This window comes from Mangifera indica, chromosome 4 (assembly GCF_011075055.1).
Source record: "Mangifera indica cultivar Alphonso chromosome 4, CATAS_Mindica_2.1, whole genome shotgun sequence".
NCBI lineage: Eukaryota > Viridiplantae > Streptophyta > Magnoliopsida > Sapindales > Anacardiaceae > Mangifera > Mangifera indica.
This window is the reverse complement of record NC_058140.1, coordinates 6,051,485-6,064,778: the sequence shown is the minus strand read 5'-3', so window position 1 is coordinate 6,064,778 and position 13,294 is coordinate 6,051,485.

Below are 13,294 nucleotides of genomic sequence, written 5' to 3'. Positions count from 1 at the left end.
AAAAATTAAGGAAATTATGTGTTGGAGGATTATAAATAAGGATTTTAGGATTTGATGGATTTTTTTTAAATAGAAAGAAGGGATATGATTGGATTGATTGAGAGATAAGAAGATATTGATTGATTTTAATTGAAATAGTTTTTATCCCTTTGAATAGATTTTTATTGGCTATAAAATTATTTCTCTAAAAGTTTAGACCTCATAAGTAAATCAACAATATTAGTTTTTATTTTTATACTTAGCAATTGAAAAAGGGAGAAGTGTAAAGTTATTTGGATCAACAAAAAGGGTTGGAGATTTGAGTAAGTTTAATCTTTCAATTTTATTTTATTTAGTTTAGTTAAATTTAGATTTAAATTATGTTAGCATCATGGTTAGGTCAATAATTGTGTTTGTGCATATTAGAAACTAAAAATTCTGGACAGTTTGTTATTTTATCTTTATTAAATGTTTTGATGAAGAAATTTATTTTATTTGCAATCGAAAAAGTTTCTGGAAATTTTATAACATGTGTTTTCAATTATATCAAATTTTTGTGAATTTTTGATAATTACAGAATTTATTAAAAATCTTATAGCAATGACTGTTCAATAGAAAAAACAATCTATATTCTGGCAATTTGATGATCTGAATTTCTTGAACATTTTGACAGAGTATTTGAACTCAATTTTATCTAAAAATTTTTCTGCAAATTGTATTATATGCCTATTCATACATGCCCAAATTTCATAAAGTTTCAATGCGTATAGAAATTTTTAAAAATCAAGAAATAAGGGCTGTCCAGTAAAGATCTGGTTTCTTTGACAGTGTTGATGTGCTCTCTTTATTGAACGTTTTGAAAATGAAATTTAACTTTGTTTCATTTGAAACTTTTTGTCAATATTTTACTACATGTCTACTTTAATTTGTCCGAATTTTGTGAATTTACCATGAGTGAGTAATTTATTAAAAATCTTGCAATCATAACTGTCCAGTAAGAAGTTTGTATATGCACAGTTGGTTTTAATGGAGTTTAGTATGATTTAACAGTAGGGTGATGATTTGTAAGGTTTATAGGTTATTAATGGATACTTATAAGATTAAGATCTGATAGTATTAAGTTTGAATTATGATTGCTAGGACAACGTGAAGATATTGGTATCTCGTTGGTTGATTAAAGACATAGTTAGAAATTATTGAGGTAAGTAAAAGCTTACATAATATGTAATGATTTTTGTTTTATATGAAAAATGTTTATATGATTATTTATGTTATAAAATTCTTTTTACTAAGATTGATAAGTTACATGATGGTTTTATTTTAGAAGTATATGATCTTGTTATCTAAAATACTTTTAAAAAGTGTTTTGATATTTTTCTATAGAAGAAAACTTATGTTATATTATACTGTTGTTAAGATAAAAATATTTGAATGAATTCCTTGAATAAAGATTTTATGCTATTTTTCAAAGATAAAGATTTGTTAGAAAAACAAGTTTTATAAGATTATTTTGCCAAATGTCTATAGGATTTATGGATCGATAAATATGACCGGATTATAAAACATTCAGGGACATATGTTGAATGATAAAAAGTCTGCAGACCAATTATGAATATGAACACAATAAAGGGTCTGCGGACCAATTATGAAAACGATGAAAGGTCTGCGGACCTATTACGAATATGAATACGATGAAGGGTCTGCGGACCAATATGAATAAGAATATGAATTATGAAAAGTCTGCGGACTTATGATGAATATGAATAAGAATCGAACCAAGTCACCATGAATGTAGGTGACACTATGTGACAAAGGCTAAGTACAAATTTTATGTTTTTTTTATGAGTAATGTTTATGAACTATTTTAAGATTATCCCTTATGATTGATATAAAATATTTATGTTTGTTTCTCTTTAGGATAATGAATATGAACTTGTTTATATTGTTTTTTTTCTTAAAATTTGTGGAAATGTTTTAGTTCCGTTATAGTTAAGGAATATCAAGGGTTTTATTTATTTATTTTGACTAATTATTTTGAAAATAAAGACGTTTTATGATGTTTATTTATTAAAAAGTTATGTATTATGTTTGTTTTTATTTACCGAGTTGACGGCTCACTCTTCGTCTCCTTTATTTTGCAGAATAAGTTTTCTAGATTAGCTAGGAGGGGTGGAATAAAATGAACTCAAGCTGAGTTGGGAGATTGAAGAGTTTTGATGTCTAGATTTTATTGTTTATGAATATTGTAATTGTGGATTATTTATAAGGTTTGATTATGTTTAATTATTTTCTTTTTGGGGATTATTTTGGCAAAAATAAGAATATGTTATGCTATAGAATTATTTTTTTTTTTAGAATGAAGTCATGGATTAAATTAGTTTTGCATTTTCAAGTGAGGTTAGAATCTGGGGAGTCCCAAACTGGTAGAGACACTTGGAACAAAAATAATAAACAGTATGAATCTCGAATTGGAGGATCAAACCAGCAGGGTGATTAGCTAGTAAGACATTCCAATAATGGGTCTTCGCATAAAAACGTTCCCTTCTGTCAGTATTGCGGTAATTCACATATTGGAGAATGTTTGAAGAGAAAAGGTGCTTGTTTTGGGTGTGGTGAAGTTGGACATAGAATCAGAGACTGTCCAAAGAAAAGAGGTGCTATTATGGGAGCTTCTAGTGATGAAACAGAAAGGAAGAAGCTAAGGACCCAAGGACGTGTTTTTGCCCTAACCAAGCAAGATGATGAAGCTCCTAATAAAGTGGTTTCAGGTAATTTATCTTTATTTAATAAAGAAGCTACAGTACATTTTGATCCAGGTGCCACCCACTCTGCTATCCCTCCTGTTTTGCTAGTTATATTAATAAGCCCCTTGAACCATTGGACAATTATTTATTAGTTGCTGCTATTTTACGTGGTGACATGCTAATTGATATGGTTCATAAATCTTGCATGGTTAGTTTTGGGTGATGGTGAATTTGGCATGGATTTTTACCTTCAGACATGTGAGACTTTGATGCTATACACGGACAGGGTTGTTTAACAAGGTATCATGCTAAGGTGAAATTTTATGAAGAGTATAATCTTACGAAAGCAGGTGCAAATTTCGAGGACGAAATTTTTGTAAGAAGGGGAGAATTGTAATATACATTTTTTGTATAAAGGGAAAAAGGAAACAAATATACTTTTTGATAAAGAAGATATGAAGGGATATTAAAATTAAATAGATATGGTTGCAAAGCAAAAATTAAGGAAATTATGTGTTGGAGTATATGATACCCCTCGGCGAATCCCACATCGACAAAGCACGGGAGAGATGCTGGGTCTGTGTGTGCTCTGTCTATGGATCCCACATTGGTTAGTGGTGGGAGAATTGGATTGGTTAAATAGCCTGTGAGCTCCTTAACTGTTAAGACGCGTTTTGGGTTGCAAAGCCCAGAAGCAAACTCATGATGGACTGTATGTCCAAAGTGGATAATATCTTAACAGTGGGTCGGGTTATTAGACCTAGGGTGTTACAAATGGTATCAGAGCAACTTCGTGTGTCCTCTTGAACGATGGTGGGGCAAACCTCAGTGAGGACGCTGAGTCCCGTAAGGAGGGATGTATGTGATACCCCTAGGCGAATCCCACATCGACAAAGCACGGGAGAGATGCTGGGTCTGTGTGTGCTCTGTCTATGGATCCCACATTGGTTAGTGGTGGGAGAATTGGATTAGTTAAATAGCCTGTGAGCTCCTTAACTGTTAAGACGCGTTTTGGGTTGTAAAGCCCAGAAGCAAACCCATGATGGACTGTGTGTCCAAAGTGGACAATATCTTGACAGTGGGTCGGCTATTGGACCTGGGGTGTTACAGAGGTTGTTGTCTAATCTAGGTTAATCATTAATGTTATTAGCTCATACAGAGGAACTACTAAGACAAACACTTTTTTTATGTCTTAGCTTCAATAGATATTAGTTAACAAAATAATTGAACTACACATAACTATGATATTGTAAAAACTTAAAAGATGTCTATTAACATTTTATCATTCGAGTAACCATGATGTTTTACTAGAAGTCAATCTTGATCTTTTTTTAAATTCAATATGAATTCAAACACTACTAATTTGATAGGGAGCTTATAGGTCACACACATATAGAGATTAATTCGAACCCAGAGATAGAGATTACTTAATGATAATTTTAGCGTTTAGAGAAAAAGAAAATATGTTGACCATGGTTTGACCAAGGTAAACCTTGGTGTGCATAGCGCCAATTGGCATTATGCAAAATAAATAAGTTTGGCATGACTGGATAAATTTTTTATCCAATTGTGCAAAGCATAAAATCATGTCGAGTGGCACAATTTATATGCCACCTATGCATTAGGTCTGGATAAAATCCTTGCTGAACTTGGACACCTATATATATAAAAGCATGCACTAAAGTTACAACAAAAATATAACACTACATAAGAGAAACCCTAGCCATAAGTTTTATGTTTTTCTCTCCTCTTCCCAATAACACAAATAATCCAATAAAGAAGTTTTATCTGGATTGCCTCTTATGTGTTCATGCTCTATATGGATACCAAGTGCCACCACTCGAGGGTTAGATAATGTTCAATCTCAAGCCAAGTGAAGATTTGGAAGAGTCACCAATACAGGTGTAAACCTAAAACACCCTATGGTTGTTTTGCATGTTCATCATTATATGTTTTAAAACAGGTATCCTCGTTAGGGTTTTTGGGATTTTTTATTTTTAAATTTTTAATTTAACTGCATTGTCGATTATCAATACCTTGAAAACCCTACATAAACTTACCCACATATGATCCGCAAATCTTTTAACAATAAGGAATAAAACTCGTCCCTCCAAGAAAAACCCTATGTTTCCCATTTCTTGGTACTTTCATCTGTGACTTCTTTTGGCATCTCAATAAAGCTTTGTTGGGAGATTTTCATGGAGGAATGGGAATGTATTCAAGTACTGTATTAATCTTCTTCCTATCAAACAACTTGCTCTAATGTTTAGTGCTCGATAGAGTGGGAATAATAGGATCTCAAGTATCGAGGACAACTTTTATCGAAGGATCAGATCTGGAAAAAGCAACATAAACAAATACTAAAGTAACCATTACCAAACAGAGCAGTGCTTCAGCAAAAAAGGCTAGAGGCATTTACGTTGCATGCAAAATAGGAAAGAGAACAAAAAGCTTCAACCTACACCAACAAATAAAATAAACCCTAAGAACAAAATAACAAGATAGCAACCCATTAGGACTAACCATAAAACAAATCCATACAAGCATAATTTGCCATTTTAGCACCAGCAACCAAGCAAGAGATGCCAACAAAACACACTCAAACTCAAGTAGTAGTAGGCAGGAAAAGATAACCTATACAAGTTGAAAAAAGACCTCAAGTCGACAGGGGATAGGGATAGTCATCACCTTAGGAAGAACATAACCTATACAAGTTGAAAAAGGATTTCTAACACCACCTTTGAAAAAATGACCACTTGGCCACCAAGACCAAAGACACACAAAACCACTTCATGATAACCAAGAAGGCAAACAACAAACTAACTTAACACCCTATAAGAAAGAACCACGGAAAACCACTAAAAGGATAAAGGGAAAAAAAATGAGGGGTCCAACACAACCAGTACAAAACCCTCACCGTAAAAGACCTTTGAAAGGGATAGAAACTGAGATCAAACACACCTTGGCAGTGAAGCATAGTTCAATGTAACGAAAAACATAAAAGGGGAGAAACAGGAGAAAAGGACACTTAAGAGATGATGATCACATAAGATACGTTGGTATGATTTATATCCTTCTATGATTTTAATTTTGTATCAATTCATACCTTTAATATATAATAGACATCACTCATGAAGAATTTTAACTCACATTTGTGCAAATATCATATTTTCACAAAAACATATAAAGACATAAAAATGATCAATGAGTCCAAGTGTATCTTATATCGCTCTATTTTAACATCATTGTTCATTAACTTCAATTTTGAACTAATACACTTAAGTGGACAATGAACTTAGACAAGATGAGCAAAACCTTAAGTTAATAAAAAAGTCTAGGTGTGTGAATACTTAAATTGCAATATTGAATTCGACTTTAAGAATATTTGCTAATTTAACATGAAAACAACCACAAGTTTGTGAAAGTTCCAAAGAGTGGACAAAGGACTTAATGTCCCCTAAACTTGAATAAATTTAGTAGGGGCTTCGTGGTTGAGATAATAGCATTTGGTTACCATTGTATTGACTTAAGTAGGTAGTTATATTTCACAATATAAGATCCCCTTAGAGTTTAGTGTTACCAACTTGTCATCATAGTTTTTCAACGAATTCTTTTCGGTATCCTCTTCTGATAAGGTCTTTTATTATAGCCCAAAGATCTTGTTTGAACAAGCAACTTTAAGATTCTTTGTTAATTAAACATAAGTGTGACTATAGGTTTGTGAAAGCTTCAAACAATGTACAGGGATGACTTGGCACTCCTAAACTTGAATAAATTTAATAAGGGTTCCATAGTTAATATAAAAATATCTAGTTGTCAATGCAATGACTTGTGTAAACAAATAGATTCCACGGTGATGCAATCAAGGTGCCAAGCAAGTTAAATGATCCTTTGCTTTATGAAGGTCCAATGACAAGAGCAAGGGCGAAGAGGTTCAAACAAGCTTTGAATTCATTTGTTCTTTATATCATAAGCAAGCATGTGGATTCAAACTGTTTTAGTCTTTTGGAGATGCATGTTGAAGATTACAAGCTAGTTAGCTTAATTTCCTATTTTAAAACTACTTAGTTTGTTTGTTCATTTTTTGGAGTTAATGAAGAATATTTACGAAGATCCTATAAGATTTCAAGAAAGATTTTTGGAATGAAGAATATTCAAAAAGATCATTATTAGTTTTGTTATCCAAGTTTACAATTTAATCAAAGGAGAGGAATTTTTTTCTTTACTTTGTTCTTTGAAAACTATACAAGATCTTGTATTGTTTTCTAATTCTATCTTGTCATATCAATTGCAAGGCTTATTCTTAATCTTTAAAATTGTGTGACATACATCTTTTAATAACTAAGGTTCTTGTTTCTTTATAAACAAAGGGTCTTCGTTCCATCCATTACTTTTACCATTACTTTGAATGATCTTAGGCAAAGAATCAAAATTGGATATTGGGTTCTACTTTTGATATAAGTAGGGTTCGTTTCACACGGTATGATATCTTCCTTATTGTTTAGTGTTGCCAACTTGTTGTCATCAATTTGTTTATGATTTTGTAGATATCTTCCTCTTATGAGGTCTTCAATTTGTTATTGATACCATGTCTGGCATCATGTTGATAGTGAGAAAACCTTTTAGGATCTCATTTGATGCAATCTTTTCTTATGGTTTTTGACAATAAGAATAACCTCACATCTTTGTACACCGTATATACATGGTCGGTTAGAAGGACTAAAGGAACATAGTCAATTTAGTGCATAAGTGAAGTAGGGTTTTGTTTTTTGTTTTTTTGTTTGCTATTTTATTAAAGTTTTCATTTAAGTCTTCATTGGCTTTTCTTTTTAACTTGTCTCTACTTGTTGTAAGGATGTTAGTTAATCTATTCAAGTCAGATTATCCAACTCTAATATCAAGCTCATTTATTTAGATTATGATGATATCAAGATTTTGTCTAAAATTATCTAACTAAATACTCAATGAAGTTTATTTAGCTACTTTTTTAGAGAGGCTTGACAAGCATTCAAGGTTTTTCTTTTGGTTAAATAGGGAGAACCTTGCTTAGTTTCATCAAATAGGTAAACCCACGAGGTGTAATAACTGAATCCACAACTACTATGTTAAGTAAGTCAGAGTTTTGCTTTATTGTGGTCTATCACTATTTTAGCCAAAGCTAATCTATCCAAGATCCTTCACATGAGGGAAAGAGTTTATACTCTATGAACCTTAGTCTTTCACAAAGAGACTCTTTCACTTTACCACAGTCTTTCACAAAGAGACTCTTTCACTTTACCACTCAAGCTAACCCTTGGGGTTTGATATGCATTCAAGTTGTCATATAGATCCAACCTTTGGGTTCAACAATTTAGGTATTCTAACTTATGAAAGTTAGTTATAGGTGCATTGTCTAGGTTCGTTAAGTAGACAATATTTTCTTGATAAGAGATAACTTCTTACTTCTAAATATGGTATTTAATGGTTGCTACTTTGATCCTCGAGCTTGACAACCAGGATTTTATTGCCCTTTTAAGTCTACTTATAGTGTCAATGCATAGTAAATTTAAGGGATAATATCTTTTTTATGTTAAGAGCTGATATCCATTCGATGTTATTTTGATCCTCGAGCTTAGTGATTGGGGTCACCTTGTGCTTTTAAGATAATAAATGAATCAACACATTTTAATGTTAAGCAAATAGTATCTACTAGATAGAGAAATAGGATGATAATAAATTAATCAACATGTTATAACTTTGATCCTTGTGTTTAGCAACTGAAGTTGTCTTGCCCTTAAGGGATAGTTAGAGCACCAACATTGGATTGCATCAAGAAGATATCATCTTCTTCATAGAGGTGCCTTTCCATGCATTTTAGGATGATATCTAAAGCTACCTCTTATGCTCATGCAAGTCTCACTTACCAGTTTGATAACTAAAGTTGTCTCTTATGTTGAAGATAGTTATGACACAATACATAAACATATGGAATGAATAGTATCTTCTTAATGGAAGGTTAACTCTACATATCAAGATATGATATCTGTTAACTTGAGTTACCTCATTTGTTGTAGTTTGATAAGTGTTACTACATATTGGTATTAAACAAACAATATTTAATTAGTATGAATCCTACTCTATGCATTGAAAGATATTATCTATTAGAGTGTTTTAGATACTTTCTCTAGAAAGACCTGATGAGCATTTAGGTAATCACTCATGATTAGTCTCGAGGTGGTGCATTTCCATCAAGACAATACAACTACACACAAACTCAATTCTAGAAATTACTACTCATTTGACACAACAACAACTTTCTTTCAATTTTTAACCAATCAAATGACCTCCAAATCATGCAAATTATATATCATTGGAAAAAGCATTCAAAGAGCTTTCTAACAGTATATAATTTCAACCAAAACTCAATCAACAAGGCATTCAAAACTAGCTTCAATATTTACTGACAAAAACTGGAAATCGTAAAATCACACATTGTGAGTAGTACCTGAGGCATACAACACACATTCAAGTCTTAACACTTTGGATTTCAAGGGTAACAAGAAAAAATAACCAAGGCATAAAGGAAAGTTCCACCAACCTTGGGGTCTTCCACCACCAATTCTTCCACCAAGAATGAATTGGATAAAGGAAAATGGAGAAAGCCAACAAAGCTTTGCTTCAAACTTTTATTATATCAAATTGTCTAAACTCTTATAAAAGCATGGCCACCCTTTATATAGGAAAGAAGTGGCAGCAAAAATGGACTTTCCAATATAAAATCTATTCATTTTTTAATACAAAAATCCTTTGAATTAAGCTAAGCCATACCTTTTAGTTGCTTAAGACAAAAAATGAGTTGTCTTTTCCCAAAATATAGGAACCATGTCTCCTAGCTTTGTAACTAAGTTTCTATCTAGTTCTAAGCCAACTAAATACACACGTTTGAGTTAAAATGGGCTTCAAAAGAGTCTTGGGCGGATTGGGCTTGGAAAGGCACCATGTAAAGCTTATTTTAGGCCAAAAGAGCAAACTATTCAAGGGATTCTTGAGTCCAACCAATAAGGTTATGCCCAAAAGTGAAGTTGGGCCAAAATTGAAGATGCAATGCTTCCTTTGGCTTGGGATTTGCTAGAACTTCATTCTTCTTGTCTTCAAAGGCTGTATGGAGACTTGAGGATGGCTTGGAACCCAAAAATGACAATGGAGCTGTGTATACATCATCCTCCCTGGGTTGAGAAGGATTTGCCCTCAAATCCTTAAGATGGCTACCCTCCACTTGCTGACCATTCATAAACAAGCTCTCTTTCTTGACTTTTTTTCCCTTAGTAGCTTTATGAACTTGTTGTGGACTAAGAGGAGTTAAAGTGATAGTCTTACCATTGAATTTAGAGGAGTAAGTATTCTTCTTGCCGTCATGCTTCACTTCCCTATCAAATTGCCAAGGTCTTCCCAATAATAAGTGACAAGCATCCATAGGAATCACATCACACAAAATCTTATCATTATAATGATTGCCAATAAAGAAGGAAATAAGCACTTGCTTTGCAACTTGTAGGTTGGTTCCATTACTCAACCATTGTAGTTTGTATGGTTGAGGGTGTGACATGGTAGATAACCCAAGTTTGTTTACTAGGGTGGATGAGACCACATTTGCATAACCCCCACTATCAATAATTAAATAACACACTTTACCTCCAATAGTGCACCTTGATTGAAAAATGTAGAGTTTTTACTCTTCATAAGAAAGAGACTTGGCATGCAAAGCTCTCCTAATAACTAGCAACTCTCCTTCATCAGCTCCTTATAGAATTTCTTCTTCTTCCTTGTTGGCTTTATCACTTTCGTGGTTGTAAACTTCACTTTCTTCTTCTTCTTGAAGAGACTCCTCAATTGCTTGTATCTCCATCAAGGATAAAACTCTCTTATTAGAGCATTCAGCTTGGAAATGTCAATAACCTTGGCATTTAAAGCAATTTTTTGGAGAGGTTGGTCTTCACCATATTAGGCTTGTCCTTAGTTGGTTCCACCATTTTTTCCTTATCTTTCTCCTTGGAAGAAGAATCAATAACATTTGTGTAGGATAGAGAACCTTTATGGAAGGTAGTTCCCTTGATAAAAGATGTGTTTTTGTTAAATAATGCCCCTTTGGAGAATGACTTGGAAACCATGGGCTTTATGGCCTTCTTTTGCTTCTCCACTTTAATAGCTAACTTACACACATCTTCAAAAGTGCAATATGGTTACAACTCCACCATATGAGCAATGTCTTAATTCAATCCTCTAACAAATCTTGCGATGGTTTGCTCTTTTACTTCTGGTAGCTCATTCCTCATTAATAGCTTCTCAAACTCCCTTATGTAATGTTCTACTTCATCACTTCCTTGCTTAAGGGTGTGTAGCTTAAGGTAAAGATCTTGTTTATGGTTGTCCAGGAGAAATCTTCTCTTCATAAGCTTCTTTAGTTTCTCCCAAGATCTCACACTCTCTCTTTACCGTCCATTTCCCTTTGCTTCTTTAGATTATAAAGATGCATAATCCTTGAATTTCAAAATGGCAAGCTTACATTTCTTCTCATCCGAATAGTCCTTATATTCAAAAACTCTCTCCATAACATGTAACCAATCAACAAAATCATCCAGACTCATGCTCCTTTTGAATTCTAGAATTTCAATCTTTAAGCCCTTATCATCATCCTTTTCTCTCCTAGGTGGCCTCTCTTGTTCTTCTTCACTTGAGTCATCATGAATTATCAATTCCTCCCTAGTATGTCCAAGAGGAGGAGGGAAAGGTCTAATATGTCTTCTTGGGTGATATGGTTGGGTTGGGTGAGGTGGAGGAGGGGATGTTTGGCTTTGAGTAAGGGCCAAGTCTCTTATCATTTGCACCATTTGATTCATTTGGTCCCAAATGGCTTTAAGTTCTCCTTTGACCTTTTTTTTTGTGATATATGGGCAAATTCCCAAGGATAAGGAGGTGAGGAGGATGAGGATGAGGATGAAGTTCTTTTATGGGACATTTTTGGTAATGGCTAGTAGGTAAAGGCTAATGGTTATAAGTATTTAAGGGTTAGGGTAAGTATTGGTAAGTGTTTAGATTAAGGAAGGTTTGTGTTTAAGGCAAATTAAGGTTATGTGAACAGTAACTTTATAGTGAACAGTAACTTGCAGTGAACAGTGAATTTCGATGGTGAACAGTTGCTCGGGAGGTAGAAATCAGTCAACAAATCACAAAACACCCTAGGCTCTAATACCAAATGGTGCATTTCCATCAAGACAATGCAACTACACAAACTCAATTCTGGAAATTACTACTCATTTGACACAACAGCAAATTTCTTTCAATTTTTAACCAATCAAATGACCTCTAAATCATGCAAATTATATATCATTGGAAAAAGCATTCAAAGTGATTTCTAACGGTATATAATTTCAACCATAACTCAATCAACAAGGCATTCAAAACTAGTTTCAAAGTTTGCTGGCAAAAACTAGAAATTACAAAATCACACACTGTGAATAGTATCTGAGGCATACAACACACATTCAAGTCTTCATACTTTGGATTTCAAGGGTAACAAGAAAAAATAACCAAGGCATAAAGGAAAGTTCCACCATCCTTGAGGTCTTCCACAAAAAATGAATTGGATAAAGGAAAATGGAGAAAGCCAACAAAGCTTTGCTTCAAACTTTTATTATATCAAATTGTCTAAACTCTTACAAAAGCATGGCCACCCTTTATATAGGGAAGAAGTGGCAGCAAAAATGGACTTTCCAATACAAAATCTATTTATTTTTTAATACAAAAATCCTTTGAATTAAGCTAAGCCATACCTCTTAGTTGCTAAAGACAAAAAGTGAGTTCTCTTTTCCCTAAATATAGGAACCATGTCTCCTAGCTTTGTAACTAAGTTTCTATCTAGTTCTAAGCCAAACTAAATACACAAGTTTGAGTTAAAATGGGCTTCAAAAGAGTCTTAGGCGGATTGGGCTTGGAAAGGCACTATGTAAAGCTTATTTTAGGCCAAAAAAGCAAACTACTCAAGGGATTCTTGAGTCCAACCAATAAGGCTATGCCCAAAAGTGAAGTTGGGCCAAAATTGAAGGTGCAATGCTTCTTTTGGCTTCAAAGGCTGCATGGAGACTTGAGGATGACTTGGAACCCAAAAATGATAATGGAGCCATGTATACATCACGAGGTTAGGTAGATTAGGCTAGTATCTTTTAACGTGTTATTGCCTTGTGGGATAGTTATAGGTATAAGACAAGTCACTCATTGAATAAGATTTTAGAGTCTATTATTAGAAGCGTGCTAGTACTATCTTTGCTAAGAAAGCCCTCAATGGGAGTAACGAGATTTGGATCATGATACAAATAGAGGATTTGGGATCATGATCCTTGATATGATAGTCGTATTGGAAGTTGGTGTTATCATTATGACTAACTGTTCTGAAAGGATCGGGATCCTTGATATAATTATGCTACTAGGGCATGTTGTATCTTTGTTTGGAGACATTACTGAAGCCACTAATGGCTATGTTCAATTTTGCAACCATGCTAGATGTTGTCAACATGCCTCAACTATCAAAGCTAATT